The sequence below is a fragment of the Rhipicephalus microplus genome, chromosome 1, assembly GCF_043290135.1.
Source record: "Rhipicephalus microplus isolate Deutch F79 chromosome 1, USDA_Rmic, whole genome shotgun sequence".
Taxonomy (NCBI): Eukaryota; Metazoa; Arthropoda; class Arachnida; order Ixodida; family Ixodidae; genus Rhipicephalus; species Rhipicephalus microplus.
This window is the reverse complement of record NC_134700.1, coordinates 267,747,379-267,769,209: the sequence shown is the minus strand read 5'-3', so window position 1 is coordinate 267,769,209 and position 21,831 is coordinate 267,747,379. Positions and strand designations below refer to the sequence as shown.

The following is a 21,831-nucleotide window of genomic DNA, read 5'->3' as shown; positions in this document are numbered from 1 at the left end:
GCATGTACAATCAGGAAAGCACCACTACCAAGGTACAATGTATGTGGGGGAACGAACCCCTCTATTTACTGTACAGCGCGTGGTGCTCCAGCAGGCGTAATCATGCACGGTGGTAGGTTTTCTCAACACGCGGTTGGAACAAGTAGCGACTTAGCGCTGTACAACTCTATGTAATATTTCTTTTTTGTCGCCTGAAACAATGCTGCTTTCGTACACGGTAAGTGCATGCCCGGAAGTATAAAAGAGGCCTTGAGGCTTGGAGAAGGGGGGGGGGGCAGGGGGGTACAAGGGAGTGGGGGAGGGGGGGTCTTGTCTCTCCCCAAATAAGGCATCAGCAACAATCTGCGCGTAAAAAACTGACTGAAGGCGCTAATCAATGAAGAAGGCGCTATACAAAAATTAACTCAAGTGTCGACCAGCACACTTTGCCCGAATCGATTACAAATAACAACGACAATGGGGTGATGAAATGAAAAAGGTGATACAGATATACATACATATACATATATATATAGCATCGACGACAAGTGTCCGCCAATAAACATCTCAACAATTTGGTGGAGGTGCTGAGGTGGAGGTGGAGGTACTGAACAGCGCAAGGATCAATGGATTGCCTCAATGATAGACTTTCTGACTGATCCATCCACTACATCCACTCGCGCGTTGCGTCGTCAAGCCCACCATTTCGCCGTTCACGACGACCTTCTCCACCGACGCAATTACAGCGGTGACGGCCGCCAGTGGCTACTAGTCATACCCCGCAGTCTGCGCTCTGACATATGCGAATTCTTTCATACTGATCCGCAATGTGCGCACTCCGGCGTATCGAAGACTTACCAGCGCATTCGCCAACGGTACTTTTGGCGCGGCATGTACCGCTATGTGCAGAAATTCGTTCGCTCCTGCATAGAATGTCAGCGCCGCAAAACTTCAACGCACCTGTTGCCGGTAGGTCTGCAACCTCTACCTTGCCCTGCCAGGCCGTTTGGGCGCGTTGGCATCGATTTGTATGGGCCACTTCCACTAACGTCGGCCGGTAACCGCTGGGCCATTGTTGCTGTGGACCACCTCACGCGATACGCCGAAACTGCCGCTCTCCCCGCGGCTACAGCGAGCGATGTGGCCTCCTTCCTGCTCCAACGATTCATGCTGCGACACGGTCCACCTCAGGAACTGCTCAGTAATCGAGGCCGCGTCTTCCTGTATGAAGTCGTCGAAGCCATCCTCAAAGAGTGCAACGTTGTTCACCGCAAAACTGCCGCTTACCACCCGCAGACGAATGGCCTCACTGAACGCTTCAACCGTACGCTCGGCGACATGCTCTTCAAGTACGTCGCCGCCGATCACACAAATTGGGATTCCATTCTACCCTTCGTCACCTACGCATATAACAACGCCCCTCAGAGCACTACTGGCTTTTCACCTTTCTTTTTATTATATGGAAGGCACCCGTCGCACACCATCGACACTATACTTCCGTACAAGCCAGATCCGTCAGAGTGGGCGCCTATTTCTGCTACAGCCAAGCTTGCTGAAGAGTGTCGAGAGCTTGCAAGGACTTTTACAGCGCATGATCAAGAGCGGCAAAAAGGCATTCGCGCTGACACCAGCACTACTGCGCCCATGTTCTACCCTGGAGCGCTCGTCTGGCTCTCGATCCCTACCACTTCAACTGGCCTATCTTCAAAACTATTGCCCAAATACGAAGGCCCCTACCGTGTCGTCGAACGCACTTTCCCTGTAAATTACTTGATCGAACCCATCGAACCATCTTCGGACATGCGCCGTCGAGGGCGCGACATTGTCAACGTGGAGCGCCTCAAAGCCTATCACGACCCGCTCATAGTAACCAGCTGCTAGGTCGCCAGGCGGCTCCCTCTTCGTACCCGGGGTAGTTGTGGTGAAGCCTTCGAACAGTGGGTCGTCCTCTCCAGTGCCTTCTAGTGGGTTGCCCTTTTTAGCAAGAGGAAGAGCAGCTCGTGCAGAGAGTCGGTACCCGCATTGACTGTCGCTGTCAAGCATCGACGAAAAGTGTCCGCCAATAAACATCTCAACAATATATATATATATATATATATATATATATATATATATATATATATATATATATATAAGATGGCATCGAGTACACTCAAGACTCTCCTTTATTGACCCGAGTATGAGCCCCACAACCTAAACTTGACTGGTGATGATGAGTATGTACAGATGAAAAGATGGGACGCATAAATAATGCTCACACTTATTTTACCCGCGCACTTGAGCGGCCGGCCCGGCCGAGACTTAGGCGGGAAAGGTACGGCGCACAAAGGGTTTAAGACGTGAAACGTGAACCCTCGACGGGAGTGACAAGGTAATTGACAGGAGATGTTCGTTCACAAACAACGTAAGGTCCTAGAAAGCGAGACTGAAACTTTTCACACAACATGGGTGTGCGAACAGGCGTCCAAAGTAGTACTTCATCTCCAGGACGGAAGGTGACGTCTCGACGAAAGCTGTCATAGCGTTGCTTGCGGTCTTGTTGACTGGCCTCCGTGTTGAGTTGAGCACGTTGCCGGGCCTCAGCAAGCCTGAAGACGAAATGTTCTGGCGTAGTCGTCGACGTTTTTGTCATTGCATCGAAGAAAGAGGCGTCAATGGTGAATGTCGGCGCACGACCATAGACGAGGAAGAAAGGTGAATACCCGGTGGTTCGTTGAACAGTGGTGTTGTGTGCAAATGTTACGAACGGCAAGATATTGTCCCAATTATCGTGGTTCGGTCCGATGTACATGGATATCATGTCGATTAGAGTCCGGTGGAATCGCTCTGTCAGCCCCTTTGTCTGCGGGTGGTAAGCGGATGTGGTCTTATGAACTGTGCCACAAGTTTTTAGAATTTCGTCCAGAATTGTCGATATGAAGGCCTTTCCTCGGTCACTCAACAACGTGCGAGGTGCACCATGACGCAACAGAATGGCTTCTAAAAAGAAGGCGGCAACGTCTGAGGCGGAGCTAGTGCGTAGAGGAGCGGTCTCCGCGTATCGTGTGAGGTGGTCGACGGCTGTGACGATCCAGCGGTGGCCCGCTGGCGTTACCGGAAGTGGCCCGACGAGGTCTATTCCGACAACGCCAAAAGGTGTGTCGGGACATGGAATGGGTTGTAATAAGCAAGCAAGAGCTGAAGTTGGTCGTTTCCGGCGTTGACAAAGTGGGCAAGAAGCGATATAATTAGCCACAAAGGCAGAAAGACCAGGCCAGAAGAAAGGGCTCCTAACGCGGTTGTAGATCTTTTGAAATCCCAAGTGTCCAGCGGATGGTTCGTCGTGCAATGCTTCGAGAACTTGTTTTCGCAGCGAACGGGGAAGTACTGGCACCCACCGATGCCCATCCGCATTGTAAGTATAGTGCTGCAGGAGATTGTTCTCTAGCTTGAACAGCCGTAGCTGACGACGTAGTCTGGCATTAGGTGGAGAAGGCGAGCCATTCAAGTATCCGATGATGCGGTTACAGTAGGGGTCGTCACGTTGGTACGCGGCAAACTGGGCGCTGTTGTTTAAAGGTAGCGACCCAGCAACTGCCAGGGGTGATAACGTGAGTGAAGAGGAAGCCGCTTGATCACCTGAGGGGCATTCAGGATGCGTGGTTGGAGGAGAAAGTGGCAGAGGGCAGCGAGAGAGATTGTCAGCACCCTGATGCTGTTTGCCGGATCTGTACACAACGTCAAAAGTGTACTCTTGCAAACGCAGTATCCAGCGACCGAACCGCCCAGACAAATTATTCAGCGAGGACAACCAGCATAGGGCATGGTGGTCGGTAACCACAGTGAAGTGGCGTCCATACAGATAAGGTCGAAATTTCTGGATGGCCCAAACGACAGCGAGACATTCCTGCTCTGTTATCGAGTAGTTCTGCTCTGCAGGTGTTAGTGCGCGGCTGGCATACGCAACTACTCTCTCACGTGAAGTGTCGTCGCGCTGGAGGAGGACAGCACCGATTCCGTGGCCGCTGGCATCTGTGTGCAGGAACGTGGGTGCACTCTCATTGAAGTGACGGAGGACGGGGTCTGATGTCAAAGCACGCTTAAGGGCTTGGAAAGCACACTCGCACTCGTCAGTCCACGTGAAATCCGTCCCTGACGTCAGAAGCTTGTGTAACGGCCCCGCAATGGCAGCAAAGTGACGGATGAAGCGGCGGAAGTAAGACGTCAGGCCCATGAAACTTCGCAATTGTTTTTGATCGCGCGGACATGGAAAACTAATTACGGCAGCAACCTTGTCGGGGTCGGGTCGAACGCCGTCTTTGCTCACAAGGTGACTCAATACTTTGATGCTTGTGCTGGCGAAGTGGCACTTTTTTGTATTGAGCTGTAGGCCAGCGTTCGAAATGCACGTTAGAACTTCGTCCAATCGCTTAAGGTGCTGAGAAAAAGTAGATGAATAAATGACGCTGTCGTCTAAATAACATAAACAGGTTTTCCATTTGAGACCACGTAAGACGGTATCTATCATGCGCTCGAATGTTGCTGGAGCGTTGCATAAGCCAAAGGGCATGACGTTAAATTCGTAAAGCCCGTCAGGCGTCGCAAACGCTGTTTTCTCCTTGTCTGCTTCGCGCATAGGTATTTGTCAATACCCGCATCGGAGGTCGAGGCTGGAGAAATATTCTGCGCCTTGTAGGGAGTCCAGGGCATCATCTATGCGTGAAAACGGATATACGTCTTTTTTCATGATCTTATTGAGCGCTCTTTAATCAACACAAAAGCGGACAGAGCCATCCTCTTTCCGGACGAACACCACAGGAGACGACCAGGAGCTGGATGAAGGTCGAATAATATCCCGTTTGAGCATGTCGGCGACGTTCTCCTCAATGATTTGCCGTTCTGCCGAAGAGAGACGGTATGGGCGGCGGCGTACAATGGAGCTGCCTTCGGTTTCGATGCTGTGCTCTGCAATGGAGGTGCGGCCCAGAACTTTGCAATGTACATCAAACGAAAGGCTGTGCTTCTGGAGAAGGTCTGAGAGGTCTCTCTTTTGCTCGGCAGTGAGGTGAGGACTTATGGTGTCATTTAAGGTAGCAGTGGTAGCCTTGATATCAGTAGTAGCAGACAAAGGTGGTGATTCTGCGTGAAGGGGAACCAGCGAAAAGGGCTCACTGTCAGCGAAGCAGCTCACAGCAGTGCCCTGGGGCAGCATCACTGGCGAAGAAGTTGGATTCAAGGCGGTGACCAATGCTTTACCGTCGTTAAACCGCAGAAAGCCGGGTGCTATGGTAAGCCCTGCAGGTTTGGAGCGAACTGATGGAGCTATGAACACGTCACCATTAACTATAGTATCCGAAACGATCGTTAGAAGTTGTTCATCTCCTGGTGAAATGAAACAATCAGTGGCAGCAACGAAACGGAAGCTGTATGGATCGACATCCGATGAACTCTCAGTAGCTGACATTTGAATGACTTGCTGACGACACCATATGAAAGCTGATGCCGAAGAAAGGAAGTCCCATCCTAAAATTACTGTGTGAGTGCACAAAGGAAGTACAAGAAACTAAATGTGGTGAAGGATGCCATCTATGAAAACGCGGACTGTGCAAACACTTGAAGGCTGAATAGGGACTCCATCTGCGCAACGAAGGGGAGGACCATCGTAGGGCGTCCTAACTTTCTTCAAGCAGGTACAAAAGTCTGCACGAATTACGGAAAGTGATGCGCCTGTGTCCACCAGTGCCTCTGTCTGTATACCTTCAACATACACCAATAAAACATTTGATGGGCGGTCCGGAGGAGTTTGACGCAGTTCGAAAGATGCACCTTTCCCTCCCGAAGCTGCACTGTTCAGTTTTCCAGTTGGCGGTCGGGAATTGAAGTAGAAGGTCGGAGAGGAGAAGAGGAACGCCGCATCGGTGAAGGTGAGCGACGACGTGAGAACCGGGAACTGCCAACTGGGTCAAAGTTCTGCGGAGACGGCGACCGACGTGTGCTGTTCGGATACAGCCGACGATAGGGTGGGCCAGTCGCGTAGAAGTCGTCCCGTTCAAGGTTATCGTAGCTTCGTCGTTCGTCTTGCTGACGGCGTCGGCAAAACCTTGAAATATGACCACGGATGCCGCAATAGAAGCAAGTCGGTCGCGAACTGCGCCAGGCGTTGTAAGGCTGAGAAGATGGTCGCGGTGCGAGTGAGTTGAGCGAACCATGCACTTCGGGCGCTGGTAGCTGCATTGGGCTTTGCTGGGGTGCAGGTGTCCTAGCAGCAACCTGAGCATACGTTGGCATGGCCACAGGATACGAGCTTGGGACAGGTGTGACAGTCATCGAGGCCAGGCTCTGGTGGGGCGCAGGCGTCGTTGCAGCAACGTGAGCATAACTGGGCATGGGATGTGAACTCGGAGCTGGTGTACTAGTCATCAAGGCCAGTTCCTCCCTCACGACGTCCCGTAAACTAGTAGCAGGTGGCGTCGTTCGAATGTCAAGGTGGCGAGGTGAAGCCTGTGCATAAAGTTCCTCGCGGATGATACAGCGGATCAGTGCACGCAGCTCTGTTGTATCATGACTTGAGCTCAGATCAGACATATCAGGTTGTACCCGAGTGGTCTGAAGCTCCTCAAGGTGCTGACAGGTAGCGACAACATCGGCTACGGTTTGGGGATTTTGCACCACAAGCACGTTAAAAGCGACAGTCGCCATTCCTTTTAGCAGGTGGCGCACACGGTCGTTTTCCGCCATATCGTTGTCGATGCGGCGGCAAAGGGCGAGAACATCTTCGATGTAAGAAGTGTAAGACTCGCCAGGGCGTTGAACACGTGCACTAAGCCTCTTTTTGGCGATAGCCGATCGCACTGACGGGTTGGCAAAAATTTGGCGGAGATGACGTGTAAAGGCGGGCCATGTCGAAAAATCTGTGGCGTGGTTGAAAAACCACGTTTTTGCGACGCCGCTCAAGTAGAATGCCACGTGGGTGAGTTTTGCAGGCTCATCCCAGTTGTTGATAACACTCACGCAGTCATACTCCTCGAGTCAGTCTTCAACGTCTTCACCCGGAAGTCCTGCGAACAGCGGAGGATCCTTTTGAGGGCTGGTGACAAGGTGAAAAGGGTTTCTTGGCGGTGGGAGCGGTGGCGAAGCTGGCACGCTGGACTGGGCGGCTTGCGACATTACCGGACCCATGTCGTTTAAGCGGCGGCCTGAACGGAGCTCCAGGGATGTATTCTAGAAGACGCTGGGGTGTCCGAGAACGCGAGAGGACGCAGGAACCGGGCAGCACCTCCATCACTTGTAAGATGGCGTCGAGTACACTCAAGACTCTCCTTTATTGACCCGAGTATGAGCCCCACAACATAAACTTGACTGGTGATGATGAGTATGTACAGATGAAAAAATGGGACGCATAAATAATGCTCACAATATATATATATATATATATATATATATATATATATATATATATATATATATATATATATATATATATATATATATATATATATATAAAGAACACAAGCGAGTACACGTACGAAAGAGCAATACTTTTATGCCAACGTTTCAGCCGTGGCACGGCCTTCGTCAGGGACATTCCCTGACGAAGGCCGTGCCACGGCTGAAACGTTGGCATAAAAGTATTGCTCTTTCGTACGTGTACTCGCTTGTGTTCTTTATACGTACCAGACCCCTTGAACTTCCTGCTGTATATATATATATATATATATATATATATATATATATATATATATATATATATATATATATATACAAGTCCCCTTCTGCATGTGCTAGACAGCGGGGGGAGGGGGGTCACCAGGTAGTGATTGGGGTGGCTAGCTTGCCATTCCTCAGAAAAAAAAATTTGGTATGCCAGCGACGAAGGAAGTTTTCCTCGCCGCTGGCCTCGAATTCGCCGGATAGGTGGGCCCATAGCAACCGCCGGATACGCGAGACTACCAGAAACGCGCTCCGGACAGGCTTTCTACGCGCCTCCGCTAGCGATCACCTTTGCCAAATAGCTAGCATCGTGAAGATCAGCACAAGTTGGCCGAAGGTACCTTTGTTGCGCTTGTGGTAAGGAGGTGGGCGTATACCAAATGAGTGGGCTACCATCCGCCACACGGGTTTCACCGCCACGCATTGGAACAACGCGTGATCCTGCGATTCAACTGCGTGACAGTTCGGGCAACGTGCATCCGGGACTATTCGAAATTTATGCAGGCGTTGTCTGGTGGGGAGGACGGCCCAGGCCTTTTTCAGGAGGAAATCCTGTGCATCACGGGGGGTGCCGCAACGGAGCGAGAGTAATTCGCGCCTCGCGCGCTCAGCTCGTTTTTGCTCAGTGTCGCTCAGCTGCTTCCGCGTGATGGCTTCAGCGATGCGCGCTGGCGGGTCCTCATTCACATCACCTTCGGGCACTTCTTGCCTCAACATGCGCCAGGTAGCCGACGCCGTTTTATAGAAGGGCACGGGTGCCTCAGCAAAGGGCCCGGTGTGGCGGCCTGCATCCAGCCAGTCGTGCTTCACTCTACTCCAGTAAAGGAGTAGGTTGCGCCCTAGGTAATCGCTCGCGCGCGCGAGCATGCGGGCGGTTATCAGGGCCAGGACTCTACTCGTGGTCAACACATGTGGTAGGCCAAGACGCCCTTCTGACACTGCCAGTTGTAGCAAGTTTTGCTTCAATGGTGGCAGTTTCCCATCCCAGAGGCATGCTTTAATGAGTTTGGTCAACTGGCTTGCTGTTCTTGTGGGCATCACCGCTACTCGGCTCACATGCGAGGCTAGGGCACAGATGCTTGTTTTGACGGCTACGGCTTTCTCGTATAACGTCAGGCCTTGTATGCTAGCGCTCTCTGACACTTGTGCAGCCCTGTCCACGACTCGGGACCACGTTTAGGCCGTAACTCCCTCGCTAGAAAAGTATATACCGAGTACATTATCAGCGGTGACTACCTCGAAGTTGCCGATCACGTGCGCCGGGAAATGGCCGAATAGGAGGGCTTTACACTTCCTCTCATTTAGCTGTGCACCTGATGCTAGGGCGTATGACGCGAATACCTGGTGAAAGCGCTCGAGACTGCTTGGATCTCGCACAAAAAGGGAGATATCGTCAGCGTATGCGAGGACTTTCAGGTCCGCAGTTCCTGTGAGAGGAAGGCCCTGGATGTGCGCATCGCTTGCCAGGGATGTAAGTAGCGGCTCTATCACGAGTACAAAGAGGGTTGGGCCAAGCGGGCACCCCTGCCTGATCCCTCTCGTGTACTGAAAGGTGTCCGTCGTGGAGCCGCTTACTACTACGTGGCACCTGAGGTCTGAGTACAGGAGCCTTATCACTTGTACAAAGCTTGGCGGTAGGCCAAACTCTCGCAGGGTTTCGAACAGGTAGGTGTGCCTGACCCTATCGAAAGCCTTGGCCTGATCAAGTGAAAAAAAGGCTCCAGTGACTCTTTTCTCCGAAGCGTACTGGAACACCTCCCTTGTCGTGGTCAGGTTGCTGAACATTGATCTGCGCGGGACTGCGCAAGTCTGGTGTGGAGCAATAATATCCGGCAGAAAGGTCTTTAGTCGGCTGTTCAAGATTGACGCCACGATCTTGTAGTCTACATTTAACAACGTGATCGGGCGCCAAGAAGCAGGGTCGTTCGGTGGTGCACCTTCTTTAAGAATGAGGACTACACGCCCCATGCCGAAGGAGGCAGGTTTCGCGTGTCCCTCGGGGACCGTGTTGACTATGGCTAGGAGCGGTTCACATAGGCTCTCGAAAAAGGTGGCGTAGAAGCCCGCTGTGAGGCCGTCCGCACCAAGAGCCGAGTTTGGTGGCATTGACTGGATAGCGGTCTCAATTCTGGTAACGTCGCTGCGCCGCACATAGTCGGGCATTCATCCTCTTCCAGACGCTTAAGCAATTTACACAGCTCCGACAGGGACGCTGGCTCCGAGGCGATCATCGTGGCGTCCGGCTCGTGAAAGGCTGTCTCGAAGTGGTGCAACAAGGTCGCTAGATCTCGACCGGGTCTGTCGCAAGGGTACCATCCTGGGGCTTCACTTCTGCAATACGCACAGAGCCGTTTCCCCTTACTTCGCGCGAGACTACCTCTGGCCGCTCGTTCGAGGTGGCCCAAGTCGCGCGCTTTTCGCCAGTAGCTGCCCGAAGAAGCCGTTCGTACTGCACCTTGAGCGAGGCTAGGTAATCTCGTGTACAGGAGGTGAGGGTGTCAGCACTCTGAATGATACGCATTCTGCGCAGTAACTCGTTCATCTGGGACGTCAAGCGCTTTTTCCTTTTACGGTTTTCGTCTTGGAGGAACACCTTCCAGGCCTCCTTGAGGTCGTCCCAGGTAGTCGATGTTACGTGGGGGGATGCTCTAATTGAGGCCTCTATGAGCGTCTCAATCTGTGGTGCAGACACCGGATCCTTTAGTAGTGCAAAATCCAGGCGCCACGATGCGTCGGCTGGTTTGGGGCCAGGCTTTGCACGGAGGGTGTTTAGCAGTGGCGCGTGATCTTGGGGGCACCGCCATCTTGACCACGGTTACCCCGACACCAGGTAAGTATGCCAGACCACGGCCGGGCTAGAGAGCGAGCGGCGCGCGCGCTTTCATACGGCCTCCGCAGCGTCGGCGAGAACAAAGGGGAGGAGTCTCGACGTACAGTTCCGCCGGTCTCCACACGGGGGCTACGCGAGCCAACCCTTGCCTGGCACTTGCTTTGCTTGCGTGCTTGCATTTGCAGGCTGCTTTCGACGCACGTGCGGGCTGTTTTCGCAGTGTTTGTGCTTCTGTGATTTAACCGCAATCACATCGTCTTACTTTTATTCGGTCTGAGAGAGGCTGAAGGCGTGAGTTTTCAGAAATTCATCGCAGTGCGCTGCATGTTGTTCAACATAGTAAAGTGAACTCAGTGTATATGCTTCGACCGGTGCTGTGATGGTGTACTGTTGTGTCCCGTACTGCAAATCGCGTGCCGGGAAAACGCCGGGGGTTTCGTTCCACCAGTTCCCTGTGGATCAAGAACTGTGCTCAAAATGGCAGTGGAACATTTCAAGGCAGAACCTCGTAATAAACGACAGGTCGCCGTCGACTGTCGTATGCAGCAGCGTCGACTGTCGCTGAGCGAGGGGAAAAAAGGCCGTTTTCCTTCTACATCAGATGGGAAGGTACGGGAAAAAGCATGACAGTTACGCTGAAGAGTTCATTCGAGAGTGCGTAATATGGCGTTTCATTTCGCCGAAAGGATATGACTACGCTCGCACGTCGGGTGTTTTAACCTTGCCTGCAAAGTGTACTATACAGAGGTACACGGGTCCATCCCCGACGACATCCAGAATGAGCGCCGCGATGAAGGAGAGGCTCGTTTTCGAGGCGTCGATGCTGAGCAGCAAGCAGCATATGACCTCCTTGATAATCGATGAAGCAAGCATCAGACCCAAGTGCATCTATGACAGGAAGGCCGACGCTGTGTTTGGCCTTAAAGACAAGCCCGGCGGTGATACGCCCAGCAGCTCGAAGGAAGTGCTCGCGAACAGAGTTTTGTGCTTTGTATTGCAAGGCCTGTCAAGCAAGTACAAAATTCCCTGTTCGTATTACTTCACAAAACAGCTGAGCGGCAGGGACCTGTTCACGTGGACAAAAGAGGTAATCGCTGCGGTGGAATTGTGTGGCTTCGTTGTGACCCGCATTGTGACTGACAATTACTCAGCCAACGTCACCTTGTTTAAACACTTGGGGAGTGGCTCTCTGCAAACAGTCGTGATGCACCCACACGATGACAGCCGCATCATTCTGCTCAGCTTCGATCCTTGCCACGTCCTGAAGAATGTGCGCAACCAGTTCCTGGAGCGACAGCTTACGGATGGCTCAGGTGTGATGAGTGGCACCTTCGTACAAGAGCTGTACGAGCACCAGAAGAATATGACAATCAAGCTTGCCAGGAATTTGACGAGGAAGCACGTCTACTCTACAAACCTGGAGAAGATTAATGTACTTCGTGCGGTTCAGATCTTCTCCCCACAGGTTTGTGCAGCACTGGAACACCTCGAAGAAAACTCCCGCAATGACCCTGCACTCTCCGCATTTAGGCGAGCAAGTTCCACCGTGCACTTCATGAGTACAATGAAAGATTGGTTTGATATGCACGACACCTCTTTCGGGGGAACGGGGCAGAAGGCCCCCATTGCAGACGTGGATGATGGCCGGCTATTGTGGCTAGAAAATGACTTCACGTGCTATGTAAAGAAAGTACAAGCAAGCTCAGTCGCCTCTGGGAAGGGCACTTTCACCGACGAAACGTTTGAGGCCCTGCTTTTCACTACAAAGTCAACAGTGGAAACAACTCGATACCTCCTAACCCAAGGCATCAACTACGTGCTAACAAGGAAGCTAAACAGCGACCCCATAGAAGCAGTATTCGGCATAGTCAGGCACATGTGCTGTGGAAACGACATGCTCGACGCACGGGCTGTGACGGCTGCTTTGGACCAAATTGTAAAATCCAAGTTCGCAAGGCCACCTGAAGTCGTGACGTGCGACACTGATGTTGACAAGTCGGTCAGTAGCCTGTTGGTGACGTTCTCTGACGACCTGAAAGAGCTTAGGGAATGTACTTCCACTCCCCCACTGTCTGTGACATGCTCTGGTTTGGCCTACGTCGGCGGTTACATCGCGAAACTGATCACGGACTTCGGGTGCGAATCTTGCGCCATGCTCCTCACTACAAGCGACAAAGATCAGCCACTGTACGCGCTTTTGAGAGGCCAGGACAGAAGCGGCCTTGCCTACCCGAGGCCAGAGTTCCTTGCACTTTTAAACGGGATCGTCACATTCTTCGAGAAAATAGCAAAACACCTGCCACGCACGCATGTTCTCGAAGTTCTACAGCTGCTCGTAGGACCGCATCTTGAGGACGTACCTCTGCTGAACTGCCCCGAAAGTGTTGACAATAGTCACGGAAGACGGTCAGCAAGTTTGAGTGCTGACAAATTCTTCAGGATCCTTTTAGTGAATCACTCCACTCGAGTCACCGACGACAATGAAAAGCACATGAACTATACACATAAGCCGTCGAGCAAGCACTTCCGACTGTGAAGCTTCTCCAGCTTGAACAACGTTTCTTTTGAGTAAGACTGTTCTGTCACGCCGAAGATGATTTTTCTCGTGCTCGAAGTCGTTTCCATATAATAAACTAATAAACTCGTTTCCAGTGTGCCTGGTGCCTTTCAGTTCACAGATTATCCCCGATGCTTTTTCTTCGGCATGCGTTTTTAAAGATTTCTAACTAACGCTCTGCAAGTTTTAAGTCGTAACCTATGACAATTAGAGTACGCCGCTAAGTACTTCAACCTGCATATGAAACCGAAACATTGAAACTAGCCAAGGCGAATCAATCACGCTGCGCTGAGAGCAAAATTTTGCAGCAATTCTGTTTGTTGCACCCGATGGCGGGCGCCCACGATAGCGGAGTACTTAGGGTTTCAGTTCAGAAAAGGGGGAGGGGGGGCAGGGAGGGCAGCGTGAAAGGCCAAAAAAGTACACAAAAATTAAACCACACAACAGAAAAAAGCCAAAGCTTGTAATTTATTCACGATACACTAAACATTTAGGGCGATTCCACGTTCTGTCGAATTTTGTATTTATTTCATTATTTCTTCAGAGAAATTGCAAAATGGCTCATCGTCGCTTTGAGAACATACATCGAAGTCGCGTATGGCTGGTCACGGCCGGGCTAGAGAGAAAGCGGCGCGCGCTGTAGCGCGCGCGGCGCCGCTCTCTAGCCCGGCCGTGGGCTGGTGCGTAGCGTGCGACACAAATAATCAGCCGAAGATCAGAAACCATTATTCGGGGATGGGCACGCAGTCTTCGTTTGGTTCTTCCTACCCGGCCCCCTTTAACCCCCCTTCTGCGTACGCCAGTAGCGGTGATTGTAGTGAAAAATAAAAAAAAGAAGAGCAGAGGCCGCGCATAGCTCGCCCGCGCGCGGAGTGGTAGACGAGTGCGTTTGCAGGGTTGGCCCGCAGCGCCAGCTTCTAGCAGCGGCCGCAGACAGGAACTAGGCCTCTTGCGAAGGCCGTATGAGCGTGCCGATCGCTCTCTAGCCCGGCCGTGTTCGGGGAAGGGCAGGACAGAAAGCGAAAGTTCCGCCAGTGGCGCAGTGACCGAGCCAACGTTACTAGACTAGGTTGGACCGAGCGAACTCGCAAACAGCGCGGAAGCAGCGCGCGTGTTGCCACCTTGCGGAAGCCACGGTACATACTGTCTGTATGCACAATGAAGCTCCCGTGATGGCTGTGTGGCCTGAATCTCAAAGGCCATGCTGCGAACGACGCTAACCGGGTCGCTTCCTAAAAAACTTCGCTAGGGTCCGCCGGCGCTTATCGCGGGGAAATTTGTATTTTTGTGAAGCGGGGCGAACTATTTCAAATTTTTAAAAGAAAGAGGGGAAAAAAAGCGAAGAGCTGTGTACTTTTCGTTCCAGAAGTCACCAGCGTCTGCGCGCGGAAGGACGTTCTCCATACCTGCTGCAGTCGAGGTATCAGCAGTTTCGGCAAAGATCTTTTCGCAAGTTTTATTGCAAAATTAACATGGAATCGTCGTCCCAAGCTGACCGCAATGAAAGCGTCGAGGCAGTCGAGGAGGTTGACGACAAGAAGGTAAGGTTCATGCGACCTTAAACAGTTACATGTATCCATTTTTGAGGTCTCACCAAAGTAACTCTCTCCATGCAGACGGTGCAGGCAGAAATAAACGCGCTGCAACAAACGCCGTCCGTGTCAGCCGAAAACTACCACCCCGAACGTAAGCTACCGCGCAGTTAAATATTTGTAAACGAGTGTTCTTATTATTTTGCCTTACTTTTGCAGCTGCAGAACCAAAAACACCCGAAAATATGCAGGCCAGCGGCTATGTGTTGGTGGGCGAACGTAAGTGACCCAACGTATGGACGCTGCTCTGGCATTTTAAGTAAGACGAGGAGGAGGAGGAGGAGGAGGAGGAGGAGGAAGGGAAGAAATGAAAGGCAGGGAGGTCAACCAGACGCACGTCCGGTTTGCTACCCTGCACTGGGGGAAGGGGTGAGGGGATTAAAGGAGAAGAGAGAGAGAAGTGAAGGGCAACGTGTATGTTGGTGGGACCTTGTCCATTGCACGCTTATAAGCGGTCGCGTAGTCCGGTCGTCTTCAGAAAACTTAGCAGTGCCCGCGTCGCTTTGCTGGCCAGCGACGCGTAGAGCCATGAGCCAAGTATCTTCTCTTCGGAAAAAGGTCTACTGTCTAGTGTCTCCAACGTTTCGCGTAGCAAATTGCGTAAGACGAATGAGGCTATTACGTGAGTGCGCGGCATTGCAGCATAATACTAGGTTCACATAATGATGCCATTTGCAAGTTTTCATGAGCATGGGTCGGACAAATTTGTGGAGCTCACTCAGCCTCGCTTATGAAAAAAAAAAAAAAACGGGCAAATCCCACGTACCTTGGAAATTGATGTTATAAAAATCATGCGTATGAAAGGTGACTGTGTTTTAATTTTTTTGTTCATTGAGCGAAACATCATGAAGTGGCGCTAAATATATGTACAACTGTAGACACGGGCATACGTAACGATGCCTACCGCAACATAGATAGCAACACCAGAAGTGGTAAGCTGATATGAAGCGCTGGTGCTCGTGAAGTTATAAAGTAAGCCGGACTCACTCAGACTCAGTAAAACTTAAAGAAACTGTCTAATCGGACGTTCTTCAAGCCGATCTACAGCTTCCTCACTGGATTGTTTTTTTTTTTTTTGCAGAGCTGCGCTGCTTCAAAAGTTATTTAATTAAACGTACCTAATCCAGTAATTAGGAAGCACACAAAAGCAGTTCAACGTATTCCATGCAAAAGTAGTCAACCTGTGTTTGGATGCGTCAATATGCCCCATAGCTTTAGTTTTTCGGGCATTCACAGTGTCATTGCAATGTTATGCATACTTTTAAATTAATTGTTCACATTTGTTCGACGTTTACAGGTGAAAATGTGCCCCCTGAAGAACTGGAAAATTATGGCACAGTCGGGTTTGCATTCGAAAGACCTGATGAACGTAAGTTATCGCGAAAAATTGAGACGTTCTAAACGCATGATTTTATCTCTGATTAAGAAACGGGTGCCCATCAACTTCCGAGTGCATGCAGCAGTATAGAACGCTCAGCTATAGTGCATTTATTTATTTATTTATTTATTTTAAATTTTGCTTTATAATAATGAAAACGCCAGATAACAGTTCGCAGTCATGAGCTTGAATTCACATTATTAGGCAGCTCTAGAACAGGGATCGTAGGCAAAGTTGCGCATTGGTTCACATGTTTTCAACTTTTGCAGGTGAAAATAGATTTCAAGAAGAGCCGGAAAGTCACGGCGCAGTTGGATTTTCGTTCGAGAGACAAGATGAGCGTAAGTTACCTAAAAAGATAGAAACATTCTATTCGCGCGATTTTGACGCTGATTAAAAAACGGATGCCCATTGTCTTCTGAGTACCTGCCGCAGTAAAACACTTGGCAAAAGAATTTATGTATATATTTTTATTCGAAATTGTGCTTTATTGTAATGAAAATTTTCAATGACAGCTTGCTATCGTGAACCAAAATTCGCATTATTAGCTAGCCTATAGGGAACATGCAGATATTGAGTACCCAGGCAACGCATTGTTTTCGAAACATTACACGTGTACACTCGAGTTTATCGTGTGATCGCGACCACCTGGATCATCGGCGCCGTGGTCTGGTGCATGTGCAGTAGCAATAAAAGCAAACACAGCCCATGGCTTCACTGACCAGGCGACCACCGTGCAGTCGAGGGGGGCTACACGGATAGAAAATGCTCTCTTTAATGCACGTATTGTGTTATTCAGCAGTATTCTCTTACATAAACTACCTTGAGACCTTCCGCGCATTCATGTCTAAGTGGCCCACCGTAATACCGTATCTCTCTTTCCTCTCTCTCTCTTTTTTCAGTGTTTCCTGAAGACGAGCCCGAAGAACCTGCAGATTCTCCCGCTAATGATGGCTTTACACAGTTCACGAGCGAACGTAAGTCACCCTACTAATGGTGCCTGTATGTATGTGCCTGTTGCGTTCATAATAATAATGAGAAGAAAAATAATAATAATAATAATAATAATAATAATAATAATAATAATAATAATAATAATAATAATAATAATATCATTCATTTCTCATCAATACAATTGAACTTGGTGGAAGGTGTGAGAGTAAAAGGGAAGAACGCCGTAGGTCTCACACCTTTTACATTAGGCAGCAGCAGGAAACATCACTATATTGCATCTGTGTTCACAAGAGAGCAACACAAAATAGAAATAAACTCAAAAAGGTAACCTCCGTATTCAGAAACGCTCCTTGACTTGACCTTTGCACCGCCTCAAAGCAGCTCGTTTGAAACGCGCTTGTGCTGCATTGAAGGGGGTGGCAAGTAAAGGGAGCGGTTCGGGTGTAAGTATGCGGACTTAAACATTTTCGCTCTTTACTGAAAATTGGGCCGCCACGGCCGGGGTTCGATCACGCGACCTGCGGGTCAACAGTTGATCACCATAACCACTAGACTTCGTGCGTGTGTGGATGCGATATTTCCAGGGGAGGGTTGGGGGGGGGGGGGGTCAGTTACATTAAGTCTGATACCTAGATCTGAGGATGGGGCCTGAACACCTCGACTCAGCCCATTCATTAAAAAATACCAAGGAACATTTATGCTGAGCGTGATCACAAATACAAAGTGAATAACTTGTATCTATATATCTGTTCCCACTCGCTCTATGTTGTTCATTGTTACTGTGGTAAATAAATTGGACGATCAAAGGATCACGTGACATTCGCGAACGCCTCCATTTTTCTACGCAGGCCTTGGTGCAAGAGTGCGTCGTCTGGCCGAGAAGATTGCTGAAGACACGTGCAAGGTTTCCCAGAATACCGAAAACCTTGTTCTTCGAGTATCAGCGCGTCGCGACGATCATTTTCGACGCAACGACCAGCAAAAACAAAACATCGACACCCTCAAAAGCATGGCTCTTGATAATTTGAAGAAATACTCGAAAGATGGCGAGTAGCTGAGTCGACACTGACAGCAGACAGTGAAGTATGTGTACATGTGAAGCAGGGATAACATATTTGAAGGACTCGCTCCGGGCTAAATTGCATCGATGACACACGTGCTCACTATTTCGCGTATTAGTTTTATTTATTTATTTATTTATTTAATTTATTTATTTATTTAGAAATACTGTCAACCCTCTATTGAGGGTCATTACAGAAAAGGTACGACGCACTGTACAAAGAGTTGGGAATATAACTATACATCTCCCAATGATAAACCAGGTATACATATATACAAATCCGTGAAAGCTCTGCATTCCTAAGAAATAAATGAAAAACACACACCCTGATTCGCAATGCAATGAATAACAATCGCAAGAATATTTACAATAAGTCACATAAATGTAAATCAAGTAAATGCACAAATTCATTAACATCACCCGCACTGACTATGTTACTCGGTAACCCATGCCAATCTTCAATGACATCGGGCAAGAAAGTATGACGGTACGCCTTCGTTCGTGCAAAATAAGGTTGCAGCACTCGTGTATGGTTTGCCCTCTCGCTTCGTTTTTCCAGGTTGTTCTATGTAGTCGATTCTGTTAATTTTAAACTCACCTTCTAATGATTGAAAAAGAAACTTCAATCTATTTTTGCGTCTGCGCTTGTGGAGCGTCTCCAGATCACATAGTTGTAGCATTTCTGTGACTGAGTTGTTCTCCTTATATGTCGAGCATATAAAGCGAGCTGCAAGCCGTTGTATGCGTTCAAGTTTATTTACTCGCACTTTCTGGTGGGGACTCCAGACAATATACTTGCATATTCCAGTATCGGTCGTACGAAAATTTAAAAGCAAGAAGTTTTACGTCCATATACTAGCACCCTGCAGTTTTTTTCTTAATATGTACAATTTTACTTCCAATATACTTCCTTACAATATACACGTTTTACAATATACAATATTCTTGCTTTTGTGATAAGTGAATCACATCACAAATTTCTAGCAAGTTAGCACGCTAGCTTTGTATTTGTGTTGTTATTTGTATTTTTTGTATTTATGTTATGTTTGTGTTGTATTTATGTTTAATTATTTGCTATTAATAAAGAAGTCATATTTTGGTGTTCCGCATCAACCAACACAATCCAGTTTGGTATGCATGTACATATGAATTTAATAAACATCTTAAGCAACTGTTTCTAAGGTACGTATGCATTGATCTTAAGCAACTGTTTCTAAGGTACGTATGCATTGTGAAATGTTTGATGTAGTTTTAGCGAATTTCTCGAACAAAGTCCCTTACCTACCTCAGGCATATTTCTTCATCTTCTTCACCCACAATGTGAAGACATAATACGAATAGAGATAGAGCAAAAACTTCGAATATCGCAATTTTCTCTCCAGATGCAGCCTTTGGCAGGTATATTTTAAGGGCTTTGAACAACTCTCGCTTAACGCAAGAAAACGACACATCGGAAGCCATAACGGAGAACCCGGTTCCCAATAGCTTGCACTATCCTCCACCGCGCAAGTGTTTCAGCGGGTGTATAGATCTTTTTTTGGATTGTAAAATAGGGGGAGAGCGCGAACGCAGTCCCCCACTACCAAAAATTGCATGCCCCATCTGCCCCAGTTTGGGGTAGTGGCAGGGTTCAGCACGAGCGCAGTGCAATGCCCACGCCTCTCCCTGGGGGCCACAAGGAGAAGTTTATTGACTTCCAACCAAGGATAACGTACATGACAAAAACATTGAGCTTCACGACTGCAAAGGGTGCATGTACAATCAGGAAAGCACCACTACCGAGGTACAATGTATGTGGGGGAATGTACCCCTCTATTTACTGTACAGCGCGTGGTGCTCCAGCAGGCTTAATCATGCACGGTGGTAGGTCTTCTCAACACGCGGTTGGAACATTTCTTTTTTGTCGGCTGAAAAAATGCTGCTCTCGAACACGGTAAGTACATGCCCGGAAGTATAAAAGAGGCCTTGAGGCTGGGGGCGCAGAGGGGGGGTTACAAGGGAGCGGGGGGGGGGTCTCTTGTCTCCCCCCAAATAAGGGATCAGCAACAATCTGCGCGTAAAAACTCGCTGAAGGCACCAATCAATGAAGAAGGCGCTATACAAAAATTAAGTCAAGTGTCGACCAGCACTCTTTGCCCGAATCGATTACGAAAAACAATGGCTATGGGGTGATGAAATGAAAATAGTGATACACATACATATATATATATATATATATATATATATATATATATATATATATATATATATATATATATATATATATATATATATATATATATATATATATATATATATATATATATATATATATACACAAGTCCCCTTCTGCATGTGCTAGGTAGCAGGAGGGGTGTCACCAGGTAGTGATTGGGGTGGCTAGCTTGCCATTCCTCAGAAAAAAGAATTTTGTATGCCAGCGACGAAGGAAGTTTTCCTCGCCGCTGGCCTCGAGTTCGTCGGACAGGTGGGCCCATAGCAACCGCCGGAACTGCGATACTACCGGAAACGTTCTCCGCACAGGCTTTCTACGCGCCTCCGCTAGCGATCGCCTTTGCCAAATAGCTAGCATCGTGAAGATCAGCACAAGTTAGCCGAAGGCACCTTTGTTGTGCTTGTGGTAAGGAGGTGGGCGGATACCGAATGAGTGGGCTACCATCCGCCACACGGGTTTCACCGCCACGCATTGGAACAACGCGTGATCCTGCGATTCAACTGCGTGACAGTTCGGGCAACGTGCATCCGGGACTATTCCGAATTTATGCAGGCGTTGTCTGGTGGGGAGGACGGTCCAGGCCTTTTTCAGGAAGATATCCTGTGCATCACATGGGGTGCCGCAACGGAGCGAGAGTAATTCGCGCCTCGCGCGCTCAGCTCGTTTTTGCTCAGTGTCGCTCAGCTGCTTCCGCGTGATGGCTTCAGCGATGCGCGCTGGCGGGTCCTCATCCACATCACCTTCGGGCACTTCTTGCCTCAACATGCGCCAGGTGGCCGACGCCGTTTTATAGAAGGGCGCGGGCGCCTCAGCAAAGGGCCCGGTGTGGCGGCCTGCATCCAGTTAGTCGTGCTTCACTCCACTCCAGTAGAGGAGTAGGTTGCGCCCTAGGTAATCGCTCGCGCGCGCGAGCATGCGGGCGGTTATCAGGGCCAGGACTCTACTCGTGGTCAACACATGTGGTAGGCCGAGACCCCCTTTTGACACTGCCAGTTTTAGCAAGGTTTGCTTCAATGGTGATGGTTTCCTATCGCAGAGGTGTGCGTTGATGAGTTTGGTCAACTGGCTTGCTGTTCTTGTGGGCATCACCGCTACTCGGCTCGCATGCGAGGCTAGGGCGCAAATGCTTGTTTTGACGGCTACGGCTTTCTCGCGTAGCGTCAGGCCTTGTAAGCTAGCGCTCTCTGACACTTGTGCAGCCCAGTCAACGACTGGGGACCACGTTGAGACCGCAACTCCCTCGCGGGATAAATATATACTGAGGACCTTAACAGCGGTGACTACCTCGAAGTTGCCGATCACTTGCGCCGGGAAATGGCCGAATAGGAGGGCTTTACACTTCCACTCATTTAGCTGCGCACCTGATGCTAGGGCGTATGACGTGAATACCTGGTGAAAGCACTCGAGACTGCTTGGATCTCTCACAAAAAGGGAGATATCATCAGCGTATGCGAGGACTTTCAGGTGCGCAGTTCCTGTGAGAGGAAGGCCCCGGATGTGCGCGGTGCTTGCAAGGGATGTAAGTAGCGGCTCTATCGCGAGTACAAAGAGGGTCAGGCCAAGCGGGCACCCCTGCC

The 21,831-nt window shown here is 49.6% G+C and overlaps 1 protein-coding gene and 1 pseudogene across 1 annotated transcript in view; both read right to left on the bottom strand.

Annotated features, from left to right (window-relative positions):
• LOC142816969 (uncharacterized) overlaps window positions 1–21,831 on the bottom strand; it is a 52,506-nt gene that overhangs the window by 11,190 nt on the left and 19,485 nt on the right. The window lies entirely within an intron of this gene.
• On the bottom strand, window positions 19,591–19,727 carry LOC142771514 (U1 spliceosomal RNA; annotated as a pseudogene).